The sequence below is a fragment of the Lontra canadensis genome, unplaced genomic scaffold (assembly GCF_010015895.1).
Source record: "Lontra canadensis isolate GAN:19392208 unplaced genomic scaffold, GSC_riverotter_1.0 scaffold1, whole genome shotgun sequence".
Lineage (NCBI taxonomy): Eukaryota > Metazoa > Chordata > Mammalia > Carnivora > Mustelidae > Lontra > Lontra canadensis.
This window is the reverse complement of record NW_022630995.1, coordinates 107,926,256-107,937,292: the sequence shown is the minus strand read 5'-3', so window position 1 is coordinate 107,937,292 and position 11,037 is coordinate 107,926,256.

Genomic DNA, 11,037 nt, shown 5'->3' with positions numbered 1-11,037 from the left:
CAGATTAGAACGCACCTTCTCTGTAGTATCAAACATACAATCCACAAATTTTTGTCTGGTTGAAAAAAAAAAAACAGTGATATTATATTTCCTTTATCCCCTGCAATATAGTTGCCTAGAATAATTGAAAAACAGCAGTTTCACAGGAAAGTAATAAGAATACTAATAATATATAAAATCCCTCATCATTGTTATAGTCTTACTAAATGAAAATATCTGACACCCTATTTAGCCTAAACCCAGGTTAAATCTGGCATGATTTTGTACATCCTTAGCATGAGCTTGGAGCAGAAATCATTTCCTCTCCTTCTTTCCTAGAGCTCTGACTTCTATTTGACTTTAGCTCAGCACTTCCATTTTTATACCAGAACATGAACCCTCACTGGTATTCAATTCTCTGAATTGAAATAATGTCTCAGCTAACGAGCAGCTTCCAGTAGGGATCATGTAACTGGCAGAGCCATGGCAGAAACGACACCGTGCTCTGCCAACATTCCTATTTCCTCTGCCCTGGGTAGCTTTATTGTTGTGCATGTTTATGAGCATGAATCGTCTTGTCTAAAGATTACAATACAAAGGAAGCAGATCTCTGCCTCTGAAATGAGGACTAAAGCTTCAGAATGTGGTGCTTTTGATAGCAAGAATTATAGCTGGGCAATTTACATCTTAGAGCAATAGTTCCCACCTTTTTGCCAGATTGTAATCAGTTTTAAGACAGTCTCTATTTCACCAGCTGGAAAAATATGCAGATTGCCTTTCAAAAGCATCTTTTAAAATTAGCTCAATGCCTATTTCATTATTTTTGAAGGAAATAAGCAAGAGTTTCCCTATTTTCTATGCTTCATCTTTTTGATAGATCATTAAGAAATTATTGTGAATTGGGGTTTTATTATCTTCAGTCCAGCATCCCTAAGTTCATATCACAAATAGTCAACATTTTTTCAAAAAAGAACGAAGCATTTTCTGTTGGCATCTTTGCGGGTTTAGCTTTAAAATTCTCCTCACATATGCCTGCTTTCCATGAGGAGCAGCCAAAATATTTTGTTCAAAGCTCAGTTCTATAGAGCATTGCCTGGTGGCTAGGGCTGATGATAAGAAATGATGATAAGCAAACTTTCAGTGGCTCTGTGTCTAACCTAGCATTGCTCAGTGAACTTGGGCAACGTGGGCCATGTGTCTGTGGTTTGGTAATATCCCACTCAGATTTGTCTGTCTGCATGCACAAGGCAGACAAAATATCCACCCCCTGAAAGAAAGATGGTTATTTGATTTATGAGTCAACTGAAATACCTCCACCTTAACTTCTACCCTCAATCAAGATTTATTTCTTTGTTCCTTTTTTTTTTTTTTTTTTTTTTTTTTGGTCTAAGGGGAAGTTAAAAAGACTACTCAAGGCAGACAGACACGGTATATAGACGCCATGCTAGGTACCCTGTCTACATGGCTTTATTTCATTCCCACAACCATTTGAAGTAGGCATTATTATCGGTTTTACAGTTCAGAGAGCAGAGGCCCAGGGGGAGTTCAGTTAACTCTTCAAGACTCATAACTTACAAGTGAGAGCCACGAGTTGAGATTTAAACCCAGGTCTACATGACTCCAAGAACCCAGACTTTTTTTCCACTATCAACGATGGCAAAGCAGTTTTTCCTCTGTTTATGCCAACTCCAATTGACTGGCAGTGGTTTTCGGGAAATTTGTCCTTAGAAAGATTCTGAGGTCAAGGTAAGGCCCAGGAGAGAAAGGTACTGGTGTCTATTAGTCTTCCCCGGGAAAGTTGGGGAGGCAGGAGCTTTGTCACAGGTGCTGTGTACTTGACATGAAACCGTTAGGTTTCCCAGTACCAGGCCTGTTCTCTGATCTACAAGTTGGAAAACAGGTTTTTGTATGTCTTCACGTTGCCACTCAGAGTTGAAGGGACATCATGGTGGGACTGCTCTGATGTTTTCTTTGAAAACAGAAGTCTGTTTCAATGAGATGGATAGTTAAGGAACAATTTGAACATGATGCACATTTCACGTTTGCTTATGTCCAACTTCATTAGTAAGAAAACCTGCATGACAGCCAAAAACCGCACCGTTCTGAACCAAGACGCATGGGAATATACAAAATGCTCACATGCGCACACGTCAAACCACATCAAATATTTACCAATTATCTCAGCTGTGTTGTGAGCCACACCTTTCCATAGCTGGCCCTACACCTCTCTGGCAGATTTCAAAGCCCTCTCCCTTCACCAGAGCACTAACCCTCAGGCTATGATTCTGAGGCTCCCTCCCAAGTAAATGTCATGGTTTCTGTCAAAGTAAAGTTTCATAATGAATTATTTATCTATTTTCTAACTACTTAGAAAGTGTACAACTATGTTACCATTTTTATCCACTTCGCATCTTTTTCTAATTGTCATTGAAGTGTTTAAGTGTTTGTACCTCTATCCTCATTTCCCCCCTAAGTTTGTCATCTTGATTGTATGTGACAGGTTGGCTAAACCACTCTACGACATTGCTGCCTTGGCATCCATTTTATGTGTCTGAGTGGCCTGTGGGAGCACTGAACTGACACCAGTCCCTCCTGCAAGCTCATGTCCTAGGTAACAACCCACGAGGTCTCTCTCTCTCTCTCTGCCTCTCTCACACACACACAAACATAAGTTTTTAATATAACTTTTCCAACTGCCCCTGTGATAAGCACTCTCCCCACCTCTTCCAGGTCCTTCCTCTTGTGCACCCCTTAGATAAGATCCCATCAAAATTTACTAAAACCCCACTTTTTTTGCTTTGAATTGACCAATCTGGCCTTAGCCCAGAATCCCAAAGCCTTCTGCCCACAGACCCGGTAAAGTCATGTGCATGTGCCCCAGATCCTGCCACTCTCTCTGCCTGCAGCCTGTCTTGACTTCCCCAAGTGGCCTCTCAAAATGTGCTGTGAAACCTCCTCTAGGACCTGTGAATAATCGACTTCTCAACTCCAGTTCCTCTGTGCTCTTTTGTTGAACGACAGCTCACCCCTGATACCTCTGGGCTCTTCTTAACAAAAGTTATTTTAACAAAGTCACAACAGAGTGAATTTGTAGAGTGATTTTTAGGAACACAGATGTCTCATTATAGCAGCACTTACTGTACCTGAAATAGTCAGATTAGACTTTGATAAACAGGCATTAAAAAAAATACACCTGGGAAGAATCTAATTGATTCAGTGGCAAACCAGAGGTAGGGCTGCAGGAACACTCACCCCTGCGGACAGTCAATGCAGGGATGCAGATCACTCTGCTTTTTCTTATCATCATGCTCCAGTAATCCTAAACGATGTTAGTGGTAAATTACTCCTCTATGAAAAGAACTTTTGATGGTCTGAAATTTAAACAATTGCAGCAGTTACTGTTGCATTTCAATAATCTACAAAGAAGTTTAACATTAGCACATTTTTATGGCATAAACTTTAATGAATATTGTTTTCTACATTAAAGTTATTTCCGGCAACTTCCAATATGCAATTGGTCTGGACCCATGTGGGCTCAACTATAGAAATTGATGTCAAGAATAAATTCAGAGCAGTGCAGAATTTTTCAAGCTCAGTTTCGGGGCAGTTTATTTTTTTTCTCTAACACCTGTGAAAAACCCTGTGTTTAATAAATTAGATTAGAAATAACAATATTCTTGTGTTTAATTGCTTAGAAATACATGAGTAGAACACAATGTTTATAAAGACCAAGAAAACAAAAAACAAACAAACAAAATAAAACAAAGAAAACAGAACTTCAATTCCTTCAATTCTGTCAGCCCATGTGAGTATTTGGAGGGGTGTGTGTGTGTGTGTGTGTGTGTGCGTGTGTGTGTGTGTTCAAAAGGTAAAAGTGAACCAGAGGGCAAACTAGAAGACATAATACTTTTGATTAGCATGTTAGGCAAAATAATGATCCTCACCCACCTAAACTGTCCCTGAATCCGTGAATATGTTGCCTTACTCAGCAGAAAGGAATTGCAGAGGTGATAAAATTAAGAATGCTGGGATGGATGGTAAGATCATGGGTGATCATGGTGGCCTCAATGTGATCACAACAGTCGGTGTAAGTGAAAGAGGGAGGCAGGAGAGTGAGAAGAGATGAGACAGGGAAGGAGAGGTTGGACTGATGTGACTGTTGGATTGAAGAAGGAAGAGAGGCAACCTTTAGAAACAGGAAAAGATACAGAGAAGAGAGTCTCCTCTTGAGCCTTCAAAAGGAACATAATCCTTGCCAGCAGCTTGATTTTAGTCCCACAAGACCCATTTCATACCTCTGGCCTGCAGAATTGTGAAGCCGTAAATTTGCGTTGTTTCAACTCTCTGAGTTTGTGGTACTTTGTTACAGTAGCTATAAGAGACTAATGCAATTGGTTAAGAACAATTTCAGTGCACATGTAAAATAATATTTTAGATTTACTTATTTATTTTAGAGAGAGAGAGCAGGGGGTAGGAACAGAGGGAGAGGGAGAGAGAGAATCTCAAGCAGACTCCCCGCTGATCACAGATTCCCAACATGTGACCGGATCCCACAACCCTGAGCTCATGACCTGAGCAGAAACCAAGAGCTGGGGACTAAACTGACGGAGCCACCCAGGCACCCCATGTGAAATATTTTAATAAATTTTAGTAGCTTTAAAATTGAAAGTAATTCTCTGTTTAAATAGTTTAATTAATAAAGAATAATCAACAAAATCATGATTATTATTAGTTATTACATAATTACTCAAAATAATTTTGTCACTGATAAGAGGGGGATGTTACCAAAAAAAAAAAAAAGATGTCACGTAGGCCTGGTATATCTCAGGATCAGTCCTAGCATTCACGGATTCTGTTGGCTCTTCCCCATCCCATCACATTTATGTGGTGCCTGGTCTGATTTAATTTCAACCTTTATAACCCTAACTGACTGGCTAATCAGTTGTTTAAAAATTCGTATCAATGTGTTTATATATCAGGAAAAAGGGTAATTGCTTCGACGACATGAAATGTCACTGTTATTTCTTTGAGGGCAAAGACCATACTTTATTCATCCTTCCTCCCAGCATCTAACACAGTGTCTAGCATATAAAAGAACAATTAAGGGTTGACTAATAAATGAACGATACAAAGAGGTCTGTATTTTGAATGTCCCTACTTCTCAGATATCTCCTCAGATATGATTCCTACCTATTAATATTCTGCTTCAAAGCCACATGTTTACCAGAATTTTATGAGGTGTCCTCTGCCCAGAACTAAGTTGTTTTCTTCCCTAAATTCTCACAGCCTGTTTATACCACTGTGGAGCTCTTGTCATGGCCTGCCACACAGTAAATCTAATTATATATGATTTTCTTTCCTCTGCTAAGTTACAAGCCTTTCATGGTTAAGGATATAGAGTATATATATAACTGTGGTCACTGGAGAACTTATAGAATAATTTTTATATGTTACATGATCATAAATCATTGTTCAATTTACGTTGAAGACACCAGATCATCATTACCTATTTCATTTCTATCAATTCATGTTTGTAAAGGTATGAGAATGTCAAACATCTTTACATACACTTTAAAACCTGTACATGTAAGATCATACCTTTACCTCCTTACCTTTTACTTATTTTATACTATAATGCATCAAATGAAGAAATTTCCTGCAGGAAACTGATTCTTTGAGATTTCAATATATATTACATGCCCTTGTTCATGACCCTGGCTATAAAAGAGTTATTTTTTCCTTTCCCTTATCAAAACTGAACAGCTTAAATGAGTCTCTTTGATGTAAATGCATTTTCATACATTTTCAAAACATTTTCCTTCCTCCTTTTTAATTCTCTCTATCCGCACCTTACCCCTATGCACATTCTATTACTGCATGTCAGATCCTTATTTTCTCCAGCTAAGTGACCTATTGAAATATATGGGGACTAAATGGTAATGACTTTAATAAAAGATTTGATGTGAAACTGCCTTTGCACTTTAAGAGCATGTCTCCCACAGCCCTTCCTGGACATTAAAATAATCTGGGCATCAACCTTTTGTCCCCATGTACAAAGAAGGCAGACAGCTGGAATTCCAGACAAATTGTCTGCATCATCCGCCCCCTGCTTTCAAGACACCCCAAGCTCAGAGCCAGCGACACTGCTATCTCTGGTGCCACTAACATAATTACACCAAAAGGCCCAGGGACTCGCAGCTTTTCCAGAGGCTGATGCAGAAACATCAACAGAACAACTGTCACAAAGAATGGTATCCAGCTCGACTCTCTAACATTTCTATCACAAAGAATCCATGTGGCAGGATCTTGGATAAAACAAGCCCAGAATGTTTCACTCATAAGTGCTAGCTTTTAGGGAACAGTAAAGGAGTCTCTAAAGCTCACATGAAAAGAATATATAAGAAAAATGGATTTGACTGGAGGATACGGATGAGAAGAAAAAGTTTCTCTAAGATGAAGCTACTCTCTGAAGAAAGAAAATTAGTCTCAATGAATCACAGAGAACAGATCACTAACAAATATAAAACCTATACATTGTATCTTATCACAAAATGTGTTTTGAAGGGGTGCCCAGGTGGCTCAGTGGGTTAAGCCTCTGCCTTCAGCTCAGGTCATGATCTCAGGGTCCTAGGATCGAGCCCCACATTGGGCTCTCTGCTCAGTGGGGAGCCTGCTTCCTCCTCTCCCTCTGCCTGCTTCTCTGCCTACTCGTAATCTCTTTCTCTCTGTCAAATAAATAAATAAAATCTTAAAAATAAAAATAAATTTTAAAAAATGTATTACACCCGGTGGTTAAGGGTATGGTGTTACAGATTATAAGGATTCACATATTTCAGATGACATTTGTAGATTTTCTAACAAAACATGAGAAATAAGATATGGTGAGACTTGAATTGTCTAGACAGAAAACACCCCCATATCTCTCTCTAGTGATCAGAGTACGAAAGGAAGGAGTAAGTTTTAGAGATAATGAAAGAAAGGATGCTTTTAAAATATAGACTGTATGCTGGAGCCAGCTCATACCAATTTGTGAGTATTAAGGAAATTACGTCGCTATAAGGAATTTGGTTAAACAATTGGTAGCTTGAAATTGTCCTCAGTGTAGGTGTTTAAAAACATGGGAATTATTTATAAATAATTATTTAGTACACATTAATTTATGAAGCAGTATTTAGCCTAGTGTGGGTTATTTTATGTACTTCTTTTGTAGTTGTGCTCACATTGTTGCATGAGCCTATTTTATCTCTTCAGCTAGTTTCTAAGTCCTCATAGTCAAAAACTATATTTTCTTCTTCCTGTCTCTGTCTAAAAGACCAGAGTGCACTACTAGCTATAAAATTACAATGAATACTTGGGGTGCTTGGGTGGCTCAGTGAGTTAAGCCTCTGCCTTTGGCTCAAGTCATGATCTCAGGGTCCTGGGATAGAGCCCCATATCGGGCTCTCTGCTCAGCAGGGAGCCTGCTTCCCCCTCTCTCTCTGCCTGTTTCTCTGCCTACTTGTGATCTCTCTCTCCTGTCAAATAAATAAAATCTTTTTAAAAAATTACAATGAATACTTAAGTGTTATCATGTAATTAGTTACAGGTTTTTGAAAAATAGTTACTAATATTCTCAGGAGGAAAACAAATAGAATTGGGATGCCTGGGTGGCTCAGTTGGTTAAGCAGCTGCCTTCGGCCTGGGTCATGATTCCAGCGTCCTAGGATTGAGTCCCACATCCGGCTCCTTGCTCAGCAGGGGGCCTGCTTCTCCCTCTGCCTCTGCCTGCCATTCTGTCTGCCTATGCCCTCTCTCCCTCTCTCTCTCTCTGACAAATAAATAAATAAAATCTTTTTAAAAAGAAAACAAATAGAAGTTTTGTGCCACTTTACTTGAAGCAAGCACTTAGTTTCAAAAGCAATAATATTAAGAAAAATGTGCTTTATTCTTGTATTAGATATAATCATAAAAACATACCCTCCTGGTACTTAGCATCCTTCATTTTACTACGCTGTACCCTTGAAACAAGGCTGATAGTTTATCTTTTTGACAATGCTCTATGCCAATCACCAAGGATGCTGTTTTGCAGTATTTATCAGTAAATGTTTCTTGAATGACATATTAGCTCTCTTAATAGTCACAGCAAGAGCAAAAGATCAAATGTCCAAATTTCTAAGTTGACAGGAGCCAGTTTTTGTGTTCTCAATTTTAGTTTCTAGTTGCTTACTATTAGATCAGAAAAATGGCAATGATATTTGTATTATAGTTTTGTATTTAACAAGCTCTCTTTTTAGCTTTAGTAACTTGTTGGTTCTGTTGGGCTTTCTTTTATATAGCCATATCATCTGAAAATAAGAAATATTTTTAAGTTCATAAAAATATATATTGATCATATAAATAAACACAAATATGGATCTCCAAACTGGTATTGTCCAGGTGCAGTGATAAAAGATACTTTATTGCTTCTGATCTTGAAAAAGGTCTCTAGTCTGGTGTTTTGCTTACAATGCTTTAGTAAATACTCTTTATCAGGTGAAATGTCCCTTTAGTTCATGATTTTCTGATCCTTACTATTATAAAATTGACTTTGAGCTTTACCAGCTATTGAGCTAATCATGATTTTAATAATTTGGGCTATTTATGTCTCAAATTACATTAATACATTTTCTGATAATGAACCATCTATGCATTTCAGAATTAAATCCTACTTGCTTATACTATATCAATTTCTAATATAATGTTGTGGTCATTTTTCTAATAATTCACTTAGAAGTTAACTGGTTGTAATTGGAGAAAGTCCTATAATTTTGTTTTCTTACATAGACTGATCAGACTTTATCATCTTCCTACTCAGTGCCAAACCCTCCATCTTCTTTGCTAATAAAACTCCAGTTTGTTCAATGCAGTGATCGTCCTAGCAGTTTAAGAATCTTGATTAATCTAAGTCAGCAGTTTTGAAACCTTTTTTCTCAAGCCTTATTACACTTTCAAAAGTTTTAAGGACACCAATGAGCTTTTATTTATGTGGGTTAAATTGATTGATATTCACTGTATTAGAAATTAAAACTGAGACATTTAAAACATAAAATGCATGAGCACACATCCCATAGCCACCATATCATTAACATTATAATAATCACATATCATGTGGTCTCTGGGAAACTCCACTCTACACTTGAGAAAAAAATGAGAACAAAAGAGGTAAATAACATCTTAGTATTGTTATGAAAGCAGTGTTGACCTTTCAGATCCCCTAAAAGGGGTATGTTCTCAGATCATACTTTGAGGACTGCTGATCAGAGTAAATCAAAATTGTCATGTTCTTCAGGTCTCTAATCTCTTTCTGGGTTGCTGTGCCCCATGATTGGATTCTAGCCAATAATACTGAAGCAGAAGTCACCTGAGAAGGTTCCCTGGAGAACTTTATTTGAGTGACAAAGAGGAGGAACGTCCCTGGTTCTCCCTTTATTCCTTTTCATTGACCTGATGGGGATTATGATACAAGGTATTGCAACTGAACCCTTTACATCCCTCCAGCTACATATAATGATTCTAATTTTTCTACATCCTTACCAACACTTACAATTTTCTGCCTTTTTTATTATAACCATGCTAGTGCCTGTGAAGTGGTATCCTGTGATTTCATTTGCATTTTCCTGATGTCTAATCATGTCGAGCATTCTTAAAGTATTTTAGAGCCGTTTATATATCTTCTTTGGAAAAAGGTGTCCATTTAGATCCTTTACCCACTTTTAAATTTTGTCATTTGTCTTTGGTTATTGAGTTTTAAGAGTGCGTGTGGGTGTGTGTGTGTGTGTATTCGGTCACACATATGATTTAATAAACAGATATACTTATTACAGAAAATTCCTCGCATGTTGTATGTTGCCACTTCACTTTTTTGGTGCTGTACTTTAACATGATAAAATGAATAAACATTTATTGGCTAAATGAATTAACTCTTACATCTATCTAATTATTTCTTTTTTTATATTGAATTAATGTCCTTAAGGTCCATTTATGGTACAAATGGCAAGATGACCTTCTTTCTCATGGCTGAATAGTATTTCTGTGTGTGTGTGTTTATGTATGTGTATATACATTTGTAACTCACTTTCTGCCAGACACTTGGGTTTTTTCCATATCTTAGCTCTCATGAATAATGCTGAAATAAGCATGGGAGTGCAGACATCTTTTCAATATCCTGTTTTCATTTCCAGCAGCCATGCAAGATCACTCAGTAATAGGACTTCTGGATCATATAGTAGTTCTATATTTTGGGTTTTTGTTTTTTTTTTTTTTAGGAATTCCATACTGTTTTCCATAGTGGCTGTACCAATCAATGTACATTCGACTAAAACTGCACAAGTGTTCCTTTTTCTCCATAACCTCATCAAAACTTATTATCTCTTGTCTTCTTGATGATAGCTATTCTAACAGGTGTGAGGTACTATCTCATTATAGACTTCATTTGCATTCCCTGATGCTTAGTGATGTTGAACACCTTTTCATGGACCCGTTAGCCATTTGTGTCCTCTTAGGAAAAAAAAAAAAGTCTGTCCAGTCCCTATGCCCATTTTTAATAGGATTGTTTCTTTGTTATTGAGTTGTATTTCTTCATTTCGTTCTAATTATTTCTTCGTTTCAATTAATACATTCTTCATGTATAAAGTACTACTTTCTCATGGACTTATATTCCTCTGGATATATCAGCTACTGACTGATTATTAGTCATATAAGGGAGGAACCAATCATGGCACGGAGATTTTTGCCGCTATGGTGATTCAAGGTGTCACTACACTACTCGGGACCCATCTCAGGGAAGCGAGTTTCTACCATTACAATCTGCTCAACCATCTCTGACCTCTTTCTTCCCACATGCCACCATCCCAAGGTTACCCATCTCAAGCAAAAATTCTCACCCCTTGATCAACATGATGTTCTTCTAGATTTTATTTTAATTAAGTTTAAAATCAGTATCACAGCTCTTCTTTGTATTGATATTTTCCAGTATATCTTTTTGGTCTCTGGCATTATTCTTTGCCCTGATCTACTTCTCTCACCTAAAATCACTTAAAT